Here is a 24,896-nt window from a genome sequence, read left to right on the forward strand (position 1 = left end):
TGACTGTATATACTAGACTGTGCTAATACTAGCTATACAATGGAAACAAAAGACAAATTGAAAACCTACACAAACACATAAAATATACATCCAAATGTACACTACACATTAGAAACAGAAAACAACAAATCGATAAATTTCTTAGGCATCACAGTAACAAAAACAGACAACGAACATATGTTAAAAATATACAGAAAACCCACTTCCACTGTAACACACATACACAACACATCCAATCACCCCACACAATACAAACATCCAGCATTCCGATCCATGATACACAGACTCATCAACATTCCTAAGAGCCAACAAGACTACTGGGTGTTCATTTCAAAGTGTGTCATGACGTCACTGTTGTTGGGTCACCGATTTGAAGCGAGTTTCAGCTTATATGTTAGAGAAGTTGCCTATTATTTAAGGCGTTCTTCAATCTGAACTTGAGAACGTGTACGGTATAACTTGAATGTCGTAGCAACAGACGGCGATCTGTACGGTCTCTGTGCTACCATAACCTCTTTCGAACTGTGTTTTGCGCCGGCAAGTCGTACGTAGGGTATTTGTTATCATCGGTTGCGTACGGTAACATTCCACAACACAACACAAATCAAATGCTCCGTGTCCATGTTGACCGTCGAAGTTAATGTCAACAAATACGTAAGTAATCGTCTTAGCCCTCTCCCCATATCCCGACAGTACGTATTTCCAAACAGTTCACATTCCTGCCACTACCGGCGTTACCGTACGTATCGGTACGTACTCTTCAGAATGAACGCCATACTTGCTAGGCAACTTCTCTGCCTCATAGGTTATACACCTCTGCGGAAGTGTAGGAAGATTGAATTCTCTAGGCTCATCGGCTAGCTACATGACGGCATACAGCGAGCCATGACACACTTTGAACTGAACACCCAGTATAAGGAATAAATACACACTATCAAAACATAGCAACATAATAGACAACATAATAGACAACATGATAAGAAAGACTAAAGGTACGTTTTCCTCGGTGCGACTATTGCGATGATCGTTCAACGATGATCGTGCAACGATAATCGTTGAGCACTATTTCTTTGTATTTTCTATGGAGCTGTTTTCCTCCGAGAGACTGCCGCGACTCTAGACAATACAAAGAAATAGTGCTCAACGATTATCGTTGCACGATCATCGTTGAACGATCATCGCAATAGTCGCACCGAGGAAAACGTACCTTTAACGCAACACAAACACAAGAACAAATAAATACCTTACACTAACATACAAAAACAAGAACATATACAAGATTGCATCATCTTTCAAGAAACTAAAATATACAACATTGCATACAGAACAGAGAACACATTACAAAGACATCTTAACACACAGACAAGACACACAAATAAATACAACTTAACGGGTGTATTAAAACTATCATGCAATAGTTGCAACGACTTCTGTATTGGACAGACTTGAAGATCATTTCAAGCACGTTACAAGGATATCACAGCCATAACCAAACCACACAACAATTCAACATACGCAGAACAAATCACAAACTCCAATCACAACTACAGCAACATAGACACTGACATGAAAATACTACACATCAAGTAGAAAATCCAGAACAATATGAAATTTACAAACATGCAAAAACACACTCCAACACCTCCTGAACATTGAACTCAATTTCAAAACACACATCCTTTTGGACACAATCATGAACAAACCCCAGTACAAAAGGAAACCAGAAGATAGGGCGGGAATTTCGCTAGGCTTCGGACAATGAAGAATATCACTTCGAAACTAATCGGCCAAGTAATTGCCTAGAAAGTTAACACAGTAAAAAAGTTACAAAGTCAATCAGTGAAATATTATGAATGGGTAAACACGAACAATGTTGAACATCAAAATAAAAAATCCAGTAGTTAAGAAATAAACCTATGTAATGCGATAAATATGACTGTTTTTGAGAAAGTAGCTTTCTCAAATCTGAATTATATATTCGATACACACATATTAACGTTTACATTAAGAATACGCTTGCAGTAGTGAACAGAATAACAAATGCAGAGCAAGTGAAAGATTACAAGTGGGAATTGTAAGAGTTGAAAGACAGTTAACACGAAGAATACTGATAACCACTGAGAAGGAATATTAACCTTCATGTATAAGAGAAAGTTTGCGTTGTGAACAGAATAACAATGTTAAAGTTAGAAAACTATTAGAAAGATAACACCGTGCAGCATTTTAATACTTTTTCCGATGATTTATGATAATCTCCCCTTTCAAATAAATTAACAAAACAGGTTTTAGCTAATAAAAGTTATTTCTTCAAATAATGAATGCTATAGACACACAAATGACCTTTAGAGGTTCATTGCCGCCCCCATATAAGCTCGCATTCAGTCCCTATTCTGAGCAAGATTAATCCAGTCCCTACCATCATATCCCACCTCCCTCAAATCCATTTTAATATTATCTTCCCATCTACGTCTCGGCCTCCCGAAAGGTCTTTTTCCCTTCTGCCTTATAGCATAACACACTGTATGCATTTCTGAATTCGCCCAAACGTGCTACATATCCTGCTCTTCACAAACGTCTAGATTAATTAATTAATTAATTAATAATAATAATAATAATAATAATCCGTGGCACGATAGCCCATGAAGGACCATGACCGACCAGCCAGCTGCTGATTTCACGTCCACATGCCGAAGCAGAGGTGGATGATCATCCAACCAGAATGGAGGTATCGTGTGATTAACACGATGATTCCTCAGCCGTTACAGCTGGCTTTCGTAACCGGATTTCGGGTCCTATCGTAGCTCCCCAAGTACATCATGATGTTCGGTGTGCACTGGTCCCATACACTGGCCGAAATTTCATGAGAAAATTTCTTCCTCCACGAGAATTCGAACCAGCGCGCATTCCGTAACGCGAGTCCTAAGCTGGATGCTTTAGACCACGACGCCACGGCGCGGTAAAATTAATACTATATAATGCTAGTGAACGCTTTTGTACTTCTGATTGAAGTTCTGGTTGATATGTACATATATTATTAGGCAGTACATCTCACTTGACGATATGTGTCAGAGGAAGAACAATTGTTTGTATGCATCTGAAGTCTGACTAGTGTAATATGTAGCTAGTCCGCGATGTATGCATTCAAGTGGGAAAGGAACGGCCATCCTACCTCATTATCTCCTGATCTAGTTGCCTCCTGAGTGATGCCTTATTGGTGTTACTTATGAGTAAAGGGCGGAAAAATGTACGTTTTTCTTAAGCTCAGTGTCAACGGGGACTATACTGTTATCATTCACTCACGTAAACAAAGAAAAGAGAGTACAGTCTAGTAATGAGATCCTCATCACTCCATTCAATCGCTCTGCGTATAAATACTGGAATGAAGTTGTAATATAGTTATGATGATTTAAAACTTATCTCAAATGTTAACTGCCACCGCCTGGATGATTAGAGGATGCATTACACTGAACCACAATATACATCCGTAAATTGTTAATAGAGAAAGTTCGACATCTCTCACTCAAATAGTTTTTCAACATCGAAAAGCTTCTTTCCGTGTTACAAGATGTTAGAGGTATGTTTCTTGCTGTTACAATGCCGCTGTATGTAATATTTCCTACGTATATTAATTTCACATATACACATTGTACAGAAAATATTTTTCCCTTGTGGAATAAAAATCTCTCTTCCATATTTATTTCTTAGACTGTTTAATTCCAAATCCTTCGACTTAGGCATTTTAAATCACTTTTATACAACACTACCATCTGCACAAGGGCACCATACGACTAGAAGATGACACTGAACGTCATTTGTTGGTTCCTACTTGTATTGCCGCCCTCTCGTAGTGCATTTATGTTATTGTGCAAGTACCTATGACGTTATCCATACTTCAGACCAAACTAACCTGTATCGCGTGGTAACGTACTTTTTATTCACCCTCTACTTATGAGGTTTAAACCTGTCTTCGGACAGTTGACTGATCAACAGAAACGCGTTTGCTATAAACACAAAAGTTAAAACTATTTTTTGACATCTCTAGTTATGGTTAGTGGTAGGAACTTGACTATAATTGTTTGTTTACTATGCCGCCTTTGCTTATCTTAAAAGTAAATGATTTGCATTAACGTTTTCGATACATGTGTATCATCTTCAGATGTGAAGTGTTAAATTAACATTTATAATGAAAACCTTGCCTATTAGATGGAACTTAATATGATGATATTCGGGTCATACTAGTGTGATTGCATTAGACTTAACTTAAGTTGATTTATGATATACATATTATGTTAGGTTAAAATCACTTGCAGTTCATGTGGTATAATCTAAAATATATAAAACTATTTAAGAATTGTATACAACTATAAATGTGGTCACAGAAATGTAAAAACTTTGTAGAAACACTTTAAAAGTAAAAAAAAAAAAAAACACTTTGAACACTTGTTGGCTGTGTTTGCCGGTTTAGACTTCGTTGAATAAGGCAGTTTCTGCTGATCTTATCCCCAAGGTTGCGGGTTCGATCCCGGGCCAGGTCGATGGCATTTAAGTGTGCTTAAATGCGACAGGCTCATGTCAGTAGATTTACTGGCATGTAAAAGAACTCCTGCGGGACAAAATTCCGGCACATCCGGCGACGCTGATATAACCTCTGCAGTTGCGAGCGTCGTTAAATAAAACATAACAATTTAACATTCTGTTGATCTTGATGTTTGACAACGGATTAAAGCACAGTATCGTTTTGTCACTAATATGTCTATATTTTATTAAAATGTATGTTGTTAAAACGTTTCATCCAATTGTGGTTGATAAATTGATGTAAATCATAGATATATATATATATATATTACGGATACAAGATGGAAGTTGTCGGGTCCATAAGTTTAGTACAGCCTTGCGTGTGGTTTGACGTGTGTTGATCTGCTCCTACTTGATGCTACTTCCATCTTGTATCCGTAATATATATCTATGATTTACATCAATTTATCAACCACAATTGGATGAAACGTTTTAACAACATACATTTTAATAAAATATAGACATATTAGTGACAAAACGATACTGTGCTTTAATCCGTTGTCAAACATCAAGATCAACAGAAACTGCCCTATTCAACGAAGTCTAAACCGGCAAACACAGCCAACAAGTGTTCAAAGTATTTTTTAAACTTTTAAAGTGTTTCTACAAAGTTTTTACATTTCTGTGACCACATTTATAGTTGTATACAATTATTAAATAGTTTTATATATTTTAGATTATACCACATGAACTGCAAGTGATTTTAACCTAACATAATATGTATACCATAGATCAACTTAAGTTAAGTCTAATGCAATCACACTAGTATCATCATATTAAGTTCCATCTAATAGGCAAGGTTTTCATTATAAATGTTAATTTAACACTTCACATCTGAAGATGATACACATGTATCGAAAACGTTAATGCAAATCATTTACTTTTAAGATAAGCAAAGGCGGCATAGTAAACAAATAATTATAATCAAATATTAATAGCTTATCGGCAAACTACAACATGAAATTGATAGTGGTAAGAAGGTACGTGAGCTCCAAACTGATTGTCCATTGGTCTCACTTGAAATGTCACTGTTAAAGTGAAGGAACTAAGAACATTTTGAAGGGAAAGGTTGAGGAAAAGGGAAATAAAGATAATCGATAATTGTTTATACCAAGTAGCGGTGTTGCTCTGTTTAATGATCTGATGGTTCCTTCTGCAACAGTGTGCACACTTTTTACAAATAGCGATTTATGATGATACAGAGAAAGAATTGTACCAGAGCATACATTTCGACGACACTTTTCACAGATTACATGGCAATTTAACTAACTTTATATCTCTAGAAACAGATGAACTCTTCTTATGATATCACCATGCGAGTTTATGAAGCAAACACGAGGAGGAAGAAGGAGGGGAAGACAATCTTTCCCAATTTGCAGGCTTGTTTATCTTGTTTAAAACAAAGTTTCGCCTCCCTTGCTTCAGCCACCGTCCCGCCCTCCATTTCTGCATGCGAAAGCCACATACTCGACTCGTTTCTCTATTTTCCACGTGACTTCATAGCTCAAGACTATCTGTCTAGGGAAAACACGCAACGTCTTGCGTGCAGTAAATTTAATCTCAAAAGTTAGACTCCTCTACTCGCATACTTCATCAATCATTGTCATTGTCACTCAGCGCCTTCCCCCTGCTTTGTATGATCTGCGATGTGATGCAATGATGTATTCCGCAGTATTCGGGGAGCGCGTCTGGAGGAACCGTGCTCTGTGTCGACATGATGCTTTCGCAGTGACAGCTTTCTTCCGGATGTAATACTAGGGGTGAAACCTGTTGCCCATATGGCGCTTCCGTAGCTCTAATATACAGTAGAGAGAGGGGACGGAAAATTCAGCGAATTTTTGTGGCAATTTGGAGAATAATTCCGAATTTCATTCGAATCAGAGACCTTCCGGTAATTTAATCATGTGTTAAGTTCAGCCTCTGCAGTTAAAGAAAAGATTCTTGTGCAAAATCCCGAATCCAATATCCTGAAATTATATTTCCCACAAAAGAAAGAATTCTGAATGCAATATCCCGAATCAATTTTCCCGAATACAGTGAAACCTCTCCTTACGGACACCCCCAAGATACGGACACTCCTCATATAGGGGAAACTGTTGTACCTTTAAACCTTTTCATATATATATTTTTTAATTTTGGGAAATGAAATTTTTTAAATTATGCTTGAAATAATCGTTGAAGATTCCTTTACAACTTCCTGTATGTATTTTCCTGTTTTACAGATCTATTAAGTATGGAAAAAGATAAAATGAAGCGATATGTAATGTGTTCAAAGGTATAACAGGTTCAGGTACCTTGGAACATATCCTCTGGTACCTCGGAACACATGAAATATAGGTGGGAATATAGCTGTAAAAACTGATAATCATATTTAAAATGTATTTGCCACCATAAACCAGAGCAGGCTTCTCTGATTGAGATTTTATTTCCTGGAGGAGCAATAACTGCTTCCACAGCTTTCTTCAAGGCATCCGGATCAATTGGGGACCTCTTAACTCCAGACTTACTTCGTGCCATGATCTTAAAATAAAAGAAAAACAAAAACTGATAGTATCATGTACTTTGGAACATGTGCCACGGTACAAGATGTTTTGTGTTCAAAGGTACAAGAGGGTGCACTTTTAAACAAGTAAGGCTCCCAAAACTAGATATTCGAATAAATCATGGAAATTAAAATATGTTATTACTCACCAGATGATAGGGAACACACTGTACTTGATTCATAATGACAAACACAATTCGGTTTTGTGTTAGAAAACATATATCAATAAACGAAATGTTTACTTCTGGTAGTAAAAAAACTTCTTTTGTCCACGGAACTTACACTTTGCAGTAAATCATACTGAAACTACAACCAGAGCTAGTTAGCGGCTTTCTCTACAATCTACTTCAGTTTGAGTCCTCTAGGTAGCAGCAAAAATTAAAAAAAAAAAAAACAAAAAATGTTCAAAGGTACACTATGCTAAAGGTACAATAGTCTCCCCTACGGACAGATTTTTATGTTCCAATTGAAATAATATAGAAATAATGATAAATTTAACTCTCGTTTACGGACACTCTCAGACACGGACACGGACAGCTGTTTCACAGTCCTAAAGCTTGCTTTACCTGCTGACTGCGGACAGAACTTGGATTTCAAGACTTAATGTGTTACAAGAATGGAAAATTTAGTTTTGAGAACTGTACATAAATTCCTTAACATGAAAGAAGACAATAAGGGTCTCGTAGGCTACCACTAGCCCAGCCGGCCACCCCTTGTTAGCTGGAAGTGGATGGATAAACAAAGTCACAAAATTTAACCTGTCTGATGGAACCAAGGTTCCCGCGATCGTGAAATTGTATTCGACACATGATAGGGTTAGTAGGACTATTCTCTTCACTTCAATCAGTTGTTCTGTTTCGAGAGATATGGCACCTGAACGTAAAGGTTAAGTTGAAAACTGAAAATTACAGTACTGCATAACTTTAGACCTATAATAAAAATGCATGGCACAGTACTGTATTTTCCTTTTTGGGTCTTATGTACTGTAGTTCAAAGTTGTAAAGAATTTACTGTAGTATACTGTATTTAGAATTGAACTACAGTAATACATTTCATTTAAAGCGTGAAGGGATACATAATGCATATTATAAATTTACTGTTACATTGGGGAAACTCCCTCCCATTAAAGGACACCTCCCAGATGCGGACAGATTGTTATGTCCCTTCGATGTCCGTAAATGAGAGGTTTCACTGTAGGTACTTTTTTTCCCGAACGTTTGTGATGTGTTTCTGTGTCACATCCAGGATCGATGACAGAGTTAAAAGCTCAGATGTTATCCATATCTTCTTACTGAATATTGTATACAGAACGAAAGGGGTATAATTCTTATTACACCTTTTTTAATAGTATATTATCATATGATAAAAAAAACTATACGCAATTTAACAGGGTCTGCATATGAAGCTCATTGTAGACCACTATTTATTCAAGAACAAATTTTAACTGTCATAAATTTATATATATATTCCAATTCAATTCAATTCAATTTATTAAGCCATTAAACATACAGTGATAGGCTTCGTCACAAAAAAGCATACATTTGAAAATACACATATAATTGAAAACAGTAATTAGAATGAAAACACAAAACATTTTGAAACTCTAAAATTAATTAAAACACTTCACTCTTATGTAATATTTGTAATTAATCTAAATAACTTTATTTATTTAAAACAATTTCGTATGAATTTATGTTAAGAAACTCATCTACAGAGTAGAAGGGATTAATTAAAAGCCAATTATAAAATCTAGCTTTGAAACTATTGGTTGGTAACTTATAATATTGACTGGGAAGCTTATTATATAATTTCATCCCCATGACAGAAAAATTTGTACTAGTTTTATGTAATCTACAGTATGGAATATTAATTTGTTCACTATTTATAATTTCATGATCATGCATATTGGCTATTAATGAGTAATTGTCTATATTTTGTCGAGTGTAAAAGGTCGTATATATATATATATATATATATATATATATATATAAATTTATGACAGTTAATATCTGTGATTGTTTGAAAAGAGGTCGACAATGTTAAAGATAGTTTGATTGACATACAATTCTAATGGCTTTCTTTTGCAAAATCAATACACTCCCAATTTTGCTACCATTGCCCCAGAAAATTAAGGAATACCTAATTATCGACTGAAAGAACGAAAAGTAGGCACATCTTAAATAATTTTGAGAAACGCAAGTCACTAATTTATTTAATAAATATATGTCTAATGTCTAATGAAAATTAAGAAAAACCTTAATACTTATCACCCTAAAGCTGAAGTTCACCACTATAATACAAGGTACAATGATTGTCTTTCAGAATCTAGAGCTAGATTAAGTAAGTCCAAAAAATGGTTCAATTCTATTGCTATAGCAATGTTTAATAATTTACCACAAAAGGTACATGATGCAAGTTATTTATACAATTTAAATCTGTTTTGTATAACTAGTTAATCAACCATTCATTCTATAGTATTAGCGAATTTCTTGACTGTAAATATATTCTAAATTTATAGGCTGCATTTGCTCTTCATTATTACGATTATTATTAGTATTGGTTATTGTTGTTATTATTATTATTACTAGTATTATATTTCATTATTATTTACATCGATAATCACGCCAAATATCAACCTCACACAAGTCTCATTAATTACAAAGCTTTACAACTATCAGCCATGTTACTACAGAAGACTTCTGTAAATGAACGTAACTATAGGCCTGTGTAAGTAAATATCACTAATAAAATAATAGTGAAGATATCTCTAGCGAATGAAAGATAGATAATTTTTTGAGATAAAATTACCTGAACTGGTAGTTGCAAGAGCTGATAAATCTTTATTTAATCTCCAGGTAACTTTTGAAAATTATCAGTGCTGTTAAAATAGAACAGTTACGTAACTCACTGTTAAATGAGGTGGACAGAAACCGGGCATTCTGTTAAATAATCCACAAACCGGAGTGTCATTAGCACAATACTGAGTTACTACGAAACGCAAAAGTGAGTGTCATACACACGGAGGCACCGAATTTTAACCGCTTAGAGCTATTAGTCATTTCCTCTAACTCTACGTCATTGTTTAATTATTTTATGACATCCCTTTAGCCTGCTTTTACCTTTGATCGTTGTGTTTAGTTCAGTCATATATGTATGTATATACAGATGGTATTGTTGTTATTATTCTTTGTTATAAGCATGCATATATAAACATTGCCCTGAGTAGCACAGTGAGTGTAGCGCTGGCCTTCTGTGCTGTAGGTTGCGGGTTCGCAGGTCGATAGCATTTTAAGTGTGCTTAAATGAGACAGGCTCTGTCAGTAGATTTACTGACATCTAAAAAAGCTCTTGCGGCACACCGGCGACTCGACCGCTCGGCACTTACGAGCGTCGTTAAATAAACTATAATTTAAATTAAAGATTTTTCGGATATAAACATTGAACCTTATAGTTGTTAGACTGACAAGGTATAACTATCTTCGAATGATTTTTTAGTTTGCTTCATTTAATTATTTGGAAAAAAAAAAAAACACGCATTCCTTGTGTGCCACGGCGGAGCTAAGCTAAAAGACTGGGGTGAGATAGAAGACAATATTTTTTTTAAGCATCTCAATACATCTTTACTTTTTAAGAAAATTAAACCATGTCTTTTGTTTTGCCATCGTAGACTGAAATATCTATATTTACTGTATAAGCTATAACTAATTTAGTGAACAAATTATATTTGCTAAACAAATGCGAAATCTAACACTGAAAACTACACCAATAAAAACACAGCATGCCTGACTTCTTAACTAGATAGATAGATTTACATATAGGTGCATTACACTATCAGAATTTGCCCTTAATTCCAGTGCACGGGTCTTTTGACCCTACGTGCTTTAAAAAACAAGTCCTACTTTGTAGGTTTCGCCTCCTTCACCTATGATTAAATCCAATCATTCTCATAAAACACACAAATTAATATAAAAATGATACAAATAAAACATATTATATCCTACATCCTAGCCTCACATACAAACAGGAATATGTGTATAATTCAATAGTTAGCATTATCCCTTAATAAACTTCAACAGCTTATAATATTACTGTACTTAAACAGTTTGTAATAATAATAATAATAATAATAATAATAATAATAATAATAATAATAATAATAATAATAATAATCCGTGGCGCTACAGCCCGTGAAGGGCCTAGACCGACCAGCCGGCTGCTGGCCTCACGCCCACATGCCGAAGCAGAGGTGGACGATCATCCAACCAGAATGGAGGTATCGTGTGGTTAGCACGATGATCCCTTCAGCCGTTATAGCTGGTATTTGCAACCGGATTTCACTACCTATCGTAGCTACAATAAAGTGAACTAACCTCTGAAATGAACGAACCCATCATGTATGCAAATGTAACAGTTTTGATGATAGGACACAATTCCTTCACAAAACTACACTATACTCTTCATCCTTCACAGTGTCAATTGCTAAAGCTACGAATTCCCTCCCCTTTCATATCAGAGTTGCTAACAAGGGAAGGGTTCCGGCCCGAACAGGAACTTCGTATCCAAAACTTGTACACAGGCCCATCTTTACATCTCTGTAAAGCTCCCAAAAGCATTCGTTTGTGTAATGTGTGGTTTGTCTGTTAGAGCACTGTACAAGTTGAGGGATGGGGAGAGCAACAAGTTAAGGGGGTTTGTAATATTACTTTTTAATTATTTAATGTAAACTCCACTCCCTGCCACAAGCTTTTGCTTCATCGAGAGTGCCAACCAAAAGTGTACCATTATTATCGTTCAAATAAAGTTATTATTATTATTATTATTATTATTATTATTATTATTATATTCTAAAGTTCACACTTGTGGAGTAACGGTTAGCGCATCTGGCCGTGAAACCAGGTGGCCCGGATTTGATTCCAGGTCGGGGCAAGTTACCTGGTTGAGGTTTTTTCGGGGTTTTCCCTCAACCCAATATGAGCAAATGCTGGGTAACTTTCGGTGCTGGACCCCGGACTCATTTCACTGGCATTATCACCTTCATCTCATTCAGACGCTAAATAATCTTAGATGTTGATAAAGCGTCGTAAAATAACCTACTAAAATAAAAAAAAAATAAATAAAATATTCTAAGCTGTCTCGCCTTGTAGAGTAACAATCCAGTCTTTTTTTCGTATTCTCTATACCCCATGAGGTCACGACATGCAAGCTAACCCCTATTCCGACCTAGCATCGAGGGTGATATATATTTTCTCCGGAGATGTTGTGTTTTTTCACAATGAGCCCATGTCTCCTTTTCCACACATAATGGACAGATGTGGTCTCCTTATTTCGTGACAATTTATTACCCTTCCATGCCCCCAGTCTTAGCCACGCCACACCCGCTCTATGTCTTTGCTACAAGAATTTATGTAGTCACCGCTCCTCCAATTAAGCGTGAGATCTGATTGTAAATGTAGTGAGGATTTTTCTGAAGATTGGAGCTCAATCTCTTACCTCTCGATATCAATTAAACGTATCTTCACATTACGCCACACGACTTCTTAACTATAACAATATACAGAAGAACCTCTATTATCCGTGGTAATGAAGGGTGTGGAGTGAACGGTTAATCGAAAAAATCGGATAATCCGTACCATAAAATATTTTCATAAATTAAGTGCATAATACAGTTTCCTAATTTCCTCCGTGGTCTTGTGTTTTAACATGTCAGGTAGTGGATCAGACATTCACTAATTTAAGTCTGATTTTCAATGACGGGTTTTAAGAGCCGAGGAAACACTTTATGACGACTGTCTGAGGAAAGATAGGAATAGTATAGGTCTCATGTTGTAGATTTGCATACTTATTACACTATATATTTGTTTTTAATTAAATCGTGCGCGGTTGTAATTCCTATTTCGTATTCTGATGCGAGATGAACCACAGTTTCTCTCTTCTAAAACCTCTCAATTACTTGCATAATTTTTCGTAGCACAATTCCTTTTCTTTGACACCCGTGGAAGGCATTTTGCATAGAATTTAGGCCCCTCGAAGAGTAGACAATACTGTGTAAGAGTAAAAGTTTGTAAAAGACACTCTATAGAAAAAAAAAAAATTCGTACTAATAACATATGCAGTACTTCATGTTTTTTCTGCAGCATAAAAAAGAGCGCGAGAGAAAGACAGTCGGAAAATCCACCAATGGTTAATAGGGTGACGGAAAATCGGGGTTCTACTGTAGACTGAAAATTCAATGGTTTAAATTTAAACATCAAGATCGTTTGGCAGACCAACAACCTTTAAGGGAACAACTACCTGAAAATCTACATAATTTAATTTATTTTAGTTACTGAAAAGTCATAAAATGGAAATATAATATTGCGATAAATTATACTTTTAGTTTAAAAAGTCTGAAATTTCCGGAGTGGACATCCTGGAATCTGAGGGGGAAATTAGCCTCACTGGACCAACCCCTGAATTCATTACTGATCATTAAACCGGTTATTTTTCGGTCATTGTTAATTTCTCGTTTCATATACCTAGAGTTTATAACATCCCAAAAACTTGTGTAATGATTCCTACTTTATTTGATTGCAGTATTATTCTGTCGCTCTTAATATAAAATTGAACAAAACAGACAGAGATAGATTTAAGGTACGTTCATTGTGCCGAGTTCCCCAACACAGGGGTTTCTGCGGTAGTGCTCGTTGTTTTGCGGGTGTGTATTTTGTTAGGGAAGCCATATATACATTTCATTATCTCCCGTACAAGGCCTCTCTAGAGACGTAATAATTAACAAGATTCTGAAACTTCACTACGTATACTTAACAGACTAGCAAAGGTAAGTTAAAAAGCATACATTACCAGAACGACTCGTATTTCCTCCGTAGATTATACTAATCTGTAACAGACGACTTCTCACCTCAAGTAGTTAACACAATTAAGTTATGAGCGCACCTTTGGCTCGGTCAGCCAGCTACCTGGCATTTTCTCATCAAAAGGACCGAAGTTAGATTCCCGACAAGTGCTGCAGTATTTTAGAAAAGTAGTTATTATTATTGGTCCCGCGCCGTGGCGTCGTGGTCTAAGGCATCTCGCGTTACGGAATGCGCGCTGGTTCGAGTCCTCATGAGGGAAGAAATTTTCTCATGAAATTTCGGCCAGTGTATGGGACCGGTGCACACCCAGCATCGTGATGCATTTGGGGAGCGACGATAGGTAGCGAAATCCGGTTGCGAATGCCAGCTATAACGGCTGGGGGAATCATCGTGTTAACCACACGATACCTCCATTCTGGTTGGATGATCGTCCACCTCTGCTTCGGCATGTGGATGTGAGGCCAGCAGGCGGCTGGTCAGTCTAGGCTCTACACGAGCTGTAGCGCCATGGATTTTAATTATTATTATTGAGTGTAATAATTACACATACTATTTTGCCATATGCATATTAGGGTTAGAGATGTTACATAAATATTGTTTATAAAATAAAATAATATACAAATAACAATATAACAATAATTACAATAACAGTCAGGATGGTAAATTTTGATGTATTTCATAGTCTGTTGTGATTCACGAGGAGTTACAATCACTTGGAGCTTATTTCTAGAGACATTCTGAGCAAACAATGTCGTATAAACATGTGTCCTATTCTCAATATTTTCAGAGTTACAATAATTTGAAGTTGTTAAAAATACCTTTTTTTTAGCTTTAAGGGTAAAAGAATGGTACAAATAGAAAATGAACTATTCAGAAGTATATCTGTCTTTAGTTGGCTAGTATTCTGAAGCTAAAAATGTGTTGTTAGTTTCTTAGTTGCTTTGTTAAGCATATTTATTGGCGTATTTTAAAATTTTTAAAGGCATACTTGCATGCATATTAGTAGGTTTTTAGGGCATGAACTTCCTGGCCTTAATAATAATAATAATAATAATAATAATAATAATAATAATAATAATAATAATAATAATGATATTCTTGAATTTCCAAGTTTATTGAACCCAATTTTATCCGAAGGCGCATCCAGAAAGTAAGTTTCCCTATTTAAAAAAAAGAACACACACTTTCAGGAAAACATTTATTGGCAACAGGTACAGCAATGTTTCAGCTATTTTTCAACATAGCCACCATCAGAATTGAGACACTTGTCGTATCGTGGGATCAACTTTTGTATCCCTCTGTCGTAGAACTCTGCCACCTGTGAATGGAACCAGCGTGTCACAGACGTCTTCAGCTCTTCGTCGTTGCCAAAACGCTCACCGGAGGACAGGAATTTCTTGAGGTGCAAGAAAACGTGAAAATCGCTGGGAGCAAGATCAGGACTGTAGGGTGGATGATCAAACAACTCCCAGCCAAATTCCGTCAAAACAGCTGCTGTGCGCCGAGCCGTATGTGGACGAGCATTGTCATGGAGGAGCACAACACCTGCAGTAAGCATTCCACGCCTCTTGTTTTGAATGGCACGTCTCAATTTTCGCAGTGTTTCACAGTAACGGTCAGCGTTCACTGTTTCACCTCTTGGAAGGAAGTCAATGAGCAGAATGCCCTTCCTGTCCCAGAACACCGTGCACATCACTTTCCGTACCGACAGCGTCTGTTTGAATTTCGTCCTGACCGGAGATCCACTATGCCGCCAATGCATTCACTGCTACTTGGTTTCCGGGGTGAAGTGCGAAATCCAAGTCTCATCGCCCGTGACGATCCTGTCGAGGAACTCGTCGCCGTCATCTTGATACCGTTGCAGAAATGTCAGTGCTGCTCCTAAACGTTGCATTTTGTGTTGGGGTGTCAGGTTTTTCGGCACCCACCTGGCACACACTTTTTTGAACAGTAGGTGCTTAGTGACAATCTCATGCAAAAAGGATCGCGATATCTGCGGAAAATGGCTGCTCAGCTCCGTAATCGTGAAGCGACGGTTCTCCATGATGCACTGCCGCACCAGCTCAACACGATCATCATTGATGAGGGACGGTCGCCCACTGCGCTCTTCATCATGGACACTTTGACGACCTTCGGAAAACTGCCTACACCAACGACGCACCATCTGCTTACTCATGATGTTCGGCCCATAGACCTGACAGAGCTGCCGATGAATTTAAATTGGTGCAATGCTTTGTGCATTAAAGAACTTTATCACCGACCGAACCTCGCAGGCGGCGGGAGAAGGAATAAGAGCTTCCATTTCGGACCAGTGCTGCCACGCTACTGGCACCAGGAGGGAGCTGTCCGGCTGGCATATGATTGATACGTCATAGATCTGTTACGCATGCGCAATTAACACAGCTAATTAAGTTTACTTTCAAGGGGGAAAAATCGGGAAACTTACTTTCTGAATGCGCCTCGTAATAAGGTACATAAAGGCTGTTAGGGAAATAATACACATTGATGGAGGTGGTGCTGGTGGTGGTAGCGGTGGTATCATGAGGTAATTTTAATATGTTTATCCTGTTATTACATACTCCGGAGTACATAATAAATAAAAGAAAACTTGAAAAAATTGAGGCAACTGCTATTGGTAAAGAGAATTAAATTATAAATGCTTCCTCAGTTTATTCTTAAATTTGTTTGATTTCTGACAGTCTTTGATATTAATTGAGAGGGAATTCCAAAGTCGAAGAACTGTTACAATGAAAGAAGATAAGTGTGGAGATGTTCGGTGGGAGGTTACGGATAGTACTGTGTTGTTTGTGTTTGTAGATTATGGTAGGTACATAAATTTTGAAAACTATCTCAGACAGGAATGAAGAAATGCATTACAGTGCAAAAAAAAAAAAAACAGTGGATTTTTCAAGAACTTCTAGACCAATGATATTCAATCTTTTTTTTGCTACCGTACCCCCCCCCCCAAATAATTTTTTTTTTACCATAGTACCGCCTAACACTGCACTGCCATTTTGTATGAATAACAAAAGACTATTAAGTCTGTTGAAGTTTTATGCAAAATACATTATTATTATTATTGTTATTATTATTGTTATTATTATTATTATTATTATTATTATTATTATTATTATTATTATTATTATAGATACGATAGTTATCGATGGAATGACAATAGTAATGAATTATGTAAAATGTTATTGATGCAAGGAAAAACAGGAGTTGATATTGTAAAAGAAAATATGTAAACCGCAATAATTATCAAGAATTGTAACAAAATATGTCAGTATTTTTACGTAGGTTGTCAGTGGGATGCGTATCCCTGGTGGTACGCGTACCATTGATTGAATACCGCTGTTCTAGACGAAGCCAAAACAACATTTTGAGGAATGGTGTTATTTAAGATCAGCTCGCTATTATTGAAGACGAAGCGGACCCATATGTTATGAGCACGTTACAGTTTATATTTCAAAATAGCGCTTAGGTCAGTAAAGAGAATATTACAGTAATTAAACGAAGTAAGACATCACGAGTGTTTGCACTGAAATCTTTTTCAGGGAAAAGGGGTAGAAAATTCTTTACTCGCTTAAACGAGTAGATTAGTGATTCGTAAAAAATGAATAAATCCCAAAGGATAATACTGATCATTTTATTTACATTTCCGTTAATTTTAAGAATTTTAAGTTGGAAAATGATTACTGTTAAATATACAAAGACGACAAATAAGATGCAAATGGATTCCAAACTTTTGGTTGAATCTGTAGGAGCCGTCTATTGAACAAAACAGAGTCTCAAGACCACGCTTAGTCTATCTGAAAAGCGTTATTGGTTCACGTACTGTATTCCGAGTCACTCGTAAGCGTGTGTATGCCGTTCCTTCAATGTGCCTGCCTATCTTACAAACAAGAGAGCATTCTGCTACAGTCAGGCTTCGCTCGCCAGCTCTGACAGAGGAAACGTGATCAGGGAACGAACAGCATTCATAATGGGATTTGCTGTATAAAGTTGATAGAAAAGTACATGCCACTGCGAGATGATTTACAGCACGCAGTGTTTCTCTCCAAGGCGGGTGAGGGTTCACTGTCAGAATCGAAATGCGCACCTTGCAATTTGCTCTGTTGTTGGGCGCCTTGGCTTCTGTCCACTCCTGTCTGGCACCAAACAGCTTTAACCTTATCCACAAAGAAATTAGCAATATCCCTAAGTAAAATTGCCTTAATACGCTAAAGAATTATATTTTTTGTATTTTCTTCTTTTCTTCTCTGTTTTCTTTTATTTCTTGGTTTATTCAATTTTTCATTCTTTCATTAATTCCTTATTCTTCATTTCTTTCCTTTCTGATTTCTTTCTTTCCACCATTTTTTTTCTTTTTTCAAATTTCTTTTACTTTTCATTCTTTATTTCTTATTTTCATTCTTTCTTCCTATTCTTCTTTCTTCTTTATTTCTTTCTTTCCTTCCTTCTTTCTTTCTTTCTTCCTCTCTTTCTCCCTTTCTTCCTCTCTTTCTCTCTTCCTTTTTCTTTATCTCTTTCTCTGTTTCTTTCCTTCTCTCTTTCTTTTTCTTTCTCTCATTTTTTCTTTCCTTCTTTCTTTCTTTCTTTCCTCCTTTCCTTCTTTATTTCTTTCTTTCTTTCTTCTTTCTTTCTTCCTTTCTTTCCTTCCTTCTTTGTCTTCGTTTCTTTCTTTTCCTTCTTTATTTTCCTTTCCTTTTTTCTGTCGTTCTATGTCTTTATTTTCTTCTTCTTTCTTCATTTCTTTCCTTCATTCTTTCTTTCTTTTTATCTCCTTTCCTTCTTTCATCCTTTGTCTTTTTTCTTTCTTTCCCCTTTTGTCTTTCTGTCTTTTCTCTCTCTTTTTTCTTTTATTTTCGTTCTTTCTTCCTTTGTCTTTTTTGTCTTTGTTTCTTCCCTCTTTTGTCTTTCTTTCCTTCTTTCTTTGTTTTTCCTCCTTTGTCTTTCTCTCTTTCTTTCTTTCTTTCTTTCTTTCCTCCTTTGTCTTTCTTCTTTTTTGGTTGTTTGTTTGGTTGTTTGTTTGTTTGTTTGTTTCTTTCTTCCTCTCTTTCTCTGTTTCTTTCCTTTTCTCTTTCTTTCTTTTTTTCTTTCTTTCTTTCCTCCTTTCCTTCTTTATTTCTTTCTTTCCTCTTTCTTTCTTCCTTTCTTTCCTTCTTTGTCTTCGTTTCTTTCTTTTCCTTCTTTGTTATCCTTTCCTTTCCTTTTTTCTGTCGTTCTTTGTCTTTATTTTCTTCTTCTTTCTTCATTTCTTTTCTTTATTCTTTCTTTCGTTTTATCTTCTTTCCTTTTTTCATCCTTTGTCTTCTTTTCTTTCTTTCCTCCTTTGTCTTTCTGTCTTTTCTCTCTCTTTTTTTTATTTTCGTTCTTTCTTCCTTTGTCTTTTTTGTCTTTGTTTCTTTCCTCTTTTGTCTTTCTTTCCCACTTTCTTTGTTTTTCCTCCTTTGTTTTTCTTTCTTTCTTTCCTCCTTTGTCTTTTTTCTTTTATGTTTGTTTGTTTCTTTCTTTCTTTCTTTCCTCCTTTGTCTTTTTTCTTTTTTGTTTGTTTGTTTCCTTGTTTGTTTGTTTGTTTGTTTGTTTGTTTGTTTGTTTGTTTCTTTCTTTCTTTCTCGGCGAGTCCACGTGGAATTTGTGATGGACAAAGACGGTGTTGGGTGATAGATTTTCGCGGAGTATTCCCGTTTCACTTGCCGGAATTCCACCATTGCTCCATTAATCATAATCATCGCACGTGCGTTGTATAGTAGACCGCCTCCCGTGGTGCACCAAGAATAACGCTCTGTGGCAAGATGTTCCTCCTAGAAGGGAGAGTGGGGTGAATGACGTATAAGTCAAATATTCGCCGTTCAAAGTATGTACAGGGTGATTCACGAGGATTTAGGTGCCTTCCGAATACATTCTGAACAAAAAATTTTGTATAAACATTTGTTCTAATCTCAATATTTTCAGAATTACACTAATTTGAAGTTTTTTTTGTAAAATACCATTATTCTTGAGTTTTAAGGGTAAAAGGATATCACAGATTAAAAATGAACTATTCAGGAATATCATTTCTTTAACTAGCTAATATTCTGGAGCTACAAATATGTTGTGAATTCTATAGTTGCTTCGTACAGAACTTTTTTTTTCTTTTTTAACTACAAAATCATATAATATTTTTCTTACGCATTTATCACAATTGCTACAAATCACGCCACTCTTGTAAATTCTTGGAGACTGCACATTAGGATGCATAATTGAATTCTAAAGAATCAAGTTCCTATAGTCGTATGATGCGTGAGAATGATGTAATTTTTAGTTAAAAATTGAAAAACAGAATCTGAACAAAGCAATTAACAACACATTTCTAGCTTCAGAACACTAACCAATTAAAGAAATGACACTTCTGAATAGTTCATTCTCTATTTGTAATATTTTTTTACCCTTAAAACTAAAGAAAAAAGGTATTTTACTAACAACTTCAAATTAATGTAACTCTGAAAATATTGAGATTAGAACACAGGTTTATATGGCATTTTTTGCTCAGAATGTCTTCGGAAATAAGCTCCGTAAGAGACGGTAAATTCTCGTGAATCACCCTGTATAATATACGTAAACTATCTTCAAAAGATACATAAATGCGATTTTGTCAGTGCATATTTTTAAATGATACAGGCTCTCGAAGAGAAAAGAAGTTTCATAGTATAAATTTCCACAGAAATTAACAATTCCGTGCTCTGAATGCTGAACAATTCAATATCGGCATGAAATACATGATTTAAGAGATAAATATCGTTTGAATATATTCGTACGTTTTCAGTACATACCATCATCGCCCCCCCTCCCGCGATTGGCTTTATACATCTTTGTTGTTCAACATGCTCATTATTTAACATCACAGATTTATCAAAAATGATGCTTGTTGTTAATGACATATATCAAATTTAATTAAATGAAATTAATTAACAAAAATAGTTTCGTTGTGCAAAAACTAAAAGTATAAAATAAAATCTTTTCAAATATATATATGTAACAAAGCAAAAGCCTTCGGCAATCAAAACTCGTTTTAAAGCATATGTACAGTGCATAACACACCGTAGGGTGACTCACAAAAGAGCCATATTATTAACAAAAATCACGGTAAAACAAATAGAATCACTTTGAGCTTGTTGTTCCGGTGAATGGGCGCCCGGGGCTCCATCAGCCGGATGCCAACATAAAACGCCGGACCGTAATGAAAAGCTTGCTGGTCCCCTTCATGAAAGAATAGCCGCTGATTGTGCTGGATTCATTAGCAAAATGTGTGCGTTCAGATAACAAAACATGCAGGACGGTCACCCGCACAGGATGTGTAGACAACGGCCACCCGATAGACAAGGCGACGATCGTAATTTGTTTCCGTTTGATTTCTTTTTATTTAATTTTCTCTGCAAAAACATTCGAATGTAAAAAATATCTGTTATTTTTCCGTGATTAACTTTTTATAAAGAGATAACTCCTGTGCTCGCCAAAGGCAATATGAAAACAGAGAACTGTCAGTGGCGCATTTATGAAGTTCCGTTTTGTATCCTGGATGAAAGGATTGAGTTCCTGGATGTATTTCATCTCCTCTTATTTTTAACCTTTCATTCATTATCAAATCCAGTAATACCGTAACCGAAAAGGAATGATTTAAATTGTGCACAACTCAGAACAATCTGTAAGGATTATTGCTCTTAACCCTTTGATGCACGCATTTGGGAAGGAAATAAAAAAATTGTGTTTGCAATGAAATTAAACTTTTATTTGTCTAAGAGAAGTGTCTCAAATTTTAAAAATCTGAAAAATTTTCATTTTTTACTCAGAAAATGGATGGTTTCATGGTAAAACCACTATGCAATACTGCAGAACACAATGCCTTCAGACTTATTGCGAATGATACAAAAGGAAACAGTTTCTGGTTTCATTAAGGCAAAGTGCCACTTCACATATCGACCCTCCCAAGTACTAACATTGCAACTCAATTTTTTATGGTTTTGAGTTGTCCTAGTTAATATGGTCTTAAATTGTTTCTTTTTCTCCCAGTACTATCATTGTATAGCTCTAAACCTTCCCAATTGTATGTAAAATCTTATTGTTACTCTACATTTTTGTATACACTAATTTACACGATCATTTTAAAACTTCATTTTCATCTCCTAAACAATGTAAAAAAGTGAGTTACAATGTTAGTACTTGGGAGGGTCGATATGTTGCGTGGTAATTAGAAAAGAAAAGAATGGACCTTCCATCCTTCCACTTGAGCCAGGACACTTCAGCATATGACGTACTGCTGTCACTCTCACCACGTTTCATGTTGCGGTCTCTTCTTTCGTCGTGTGGTAAACTAATACGCCCATGTCTAACTGTACCGCATGCATATATATTTTGCTGCCTTAGAGATCATCAGATTCAAACTTGTGAAAAAGTTGTCAAAAACACTTTGTGATTGTCACCAACCATCTCTTTCTTGTAGCTTGATGAATAAGCTGACACAAAAATGGAATATTTTGTTGGATGTGGTAAGCATAACTACCCTGTTTGCGTAGTGGTTACGTTTTGAAACCACCACATTATTTCTATATTGACACCAAATGTGTCGGAGAAATTACAATCTTGTTACTGAAATATGTTCTAAAAGACCGAAAGACAAATAATACTAAATAGAAACTTACGTAACTGTGATATTTTAGCATACAACTGAAATAAAAACACGTAGCGAGTCTTCCACACCCCAACTGTACACAACAACAACGGCCATCTTAGTGGAGCAACACAAGCATAGGGAAAATAAAATTCTTCTAAAATTCTTCTATAGTTACTAGGGATCAGTGAACGCAGCGCAGTAGTTTTGAAATAAAAATCACACCGTAAGTAGGCAGGAAACTCAAATTTAAAAGGTGGTTATGTACTGTAACCACTGCACTTCAAAGGGTTAAGTCAATTATTCAGGTTCGAAACATCATTTATAACATCCTAGCATTATAAACAGGTTGTTGCTGCATCGAAAATCTTGCGTACTTGGCTTATTATAGCACGCGTGCAGATAAAAGCAATGACGTATTTGCTATGACGTAATACCGGAACGTTTGCTATCTTGGTTATCGCTTTTACGAGCGACGTAACAAGAAATGCAAGACAGAAAGTATTTCCAATCTTTAACAATTTTGTAACACTTTTGTAATATCATATAAAACAGTTCTGTGGTTCAGAGAAACTATATTAACAAAATAAAGGAACATTTGTGACTTAACCTGCAAGGTCATCCAACTCTTTACTCAATGCCAAGGCCAGGCGCCAACTAATCGATACGAACATATGAAGACAATTTGTCAGCTATGGCTCCCGAATTTTTTTCATAGTTTATTTCCTACATTTTATAATGCTAAGATGCTATAAAGTGTTGTATACAGCTTGTGGATAATCTTATTATGACACTCATGCCATAATCATCAAGATTATCCACTTATTACATAAATAACTTATATAACAACATTTTTTATATTAATTTTTTATTTAATATTATTACATTTTGTTAGGTATACTTTGTCATTTTAGGCGGGCCATTCTGTGGTAAGTTTTATAAATTAAAATGAAATAAGGTTTGAATAACTTCTCATACAGGTGCTGGCTGACATGTACATCTATTACCAGGCAGTACATCTCACTTGAAAGTTCGGTTGAAAGTTTTGTCCTTTAAAATGTGCAGAAATTTGATTCGAACAAATGTAACTTGAAAAATTAATTTGCAGAACGAAAAGTTGCATTTGTACGAATCAAATTTCTATACATTTAAAGGACGAAACTGAAATTCTTTCAATCATTTATTATCATAATATACTTACTTACTTACAAATGGCTTTTAAGGAACCCGAAGGTCCATTCCTGCCCTCACATAAGCCCACCATAGGTCCCTATCCTGTGCAAGATTAATCCATTCTCTATCGTCATATCCTACCTCCCTCAAATCCATTTTAATATTATCTTCCCATCTACGTCTCGGCCTCCCTAAAGATATTTTTCCCTCCGGTCTCCCAACTAACACTCTATATACATTTCTGGATTCACCCATACGTGCTACATGCCTTGCCTATCTCAAACGTCTGGATTTAATGTTCCTAATTATGTCAGGTAAAGAAAACAATGCGTGTAGTTCTGCGTTGTGTAACTTTCTCCATTTTCCTGTAACTTCATCCCTCTTAGCCCCAAATATTTTCCTAAGAATCTTATTCTCAAACACCCTTAAACTCCGTTCCTCTCTCAAAGTGAGAGTTCAAGTTTCACAATCATACAGAACAACCGGTAATGTAACTGTTATAAATTCTAACTTTCAGATTTTTTGACAGCAGACTGAATACTAAGAGGCATTTCCCATATTTATTCTGCGTTTAATTTCCTCCCGAGTGTCATTTATATTTGAGTCGTTCAGAGCAGAAGTGGTGTAAGTCAAAAATGGATAATGAGGGTTAAAGTAAACATTGTGTGAAATACAGCGCAAAGTAGCAATTAATATTCAGTTTATTTAAACTATTAGTAGTCAGTGGATAGCAAGAAGGACATATTAATTGCTCCTCTGCGCTGTATTTTACAGAATTTAAACCTCATTACCCAATTCTGACTTACACTACTTTTGCTCTGAACGGCTCATTTGTTACTGTTGCTCCAAGATATTTGAATTTTTCCACCTCTTCGAAGGATAAATATCAAATTTTTATGTTTCCATTTCATCATAATATACTGGTCTCTTAAATTGATTGATCATATTTGGAATTCAATCGCTGGCTTTCCCAAAACTAGGTATGAAATGTTTAATACAAAAAAGTGTTATCTCCAAAAGGAAAGAAAAACGAGCAAAAATTGTATTTAACTTTTTTGTTTGAAATATCTCAAAGAATAACCCCCTGAAATTAACGATATTA

Source organism: Periplaneta americana, chromosome 16, assembly GCF_040183065.1.
Source record: "Periplaneta americana isolate PAMFEO1 chromosome 16, P.americana_PAMFEO1_priV1, whole genome shotgun sequence".
Classification (NCBI taxonomy): Eukaryota; Metazoa; Arthropoda; class Insecta; order Blattodea; family Blattidae; genus Periplaneta; species Periplaneta americana.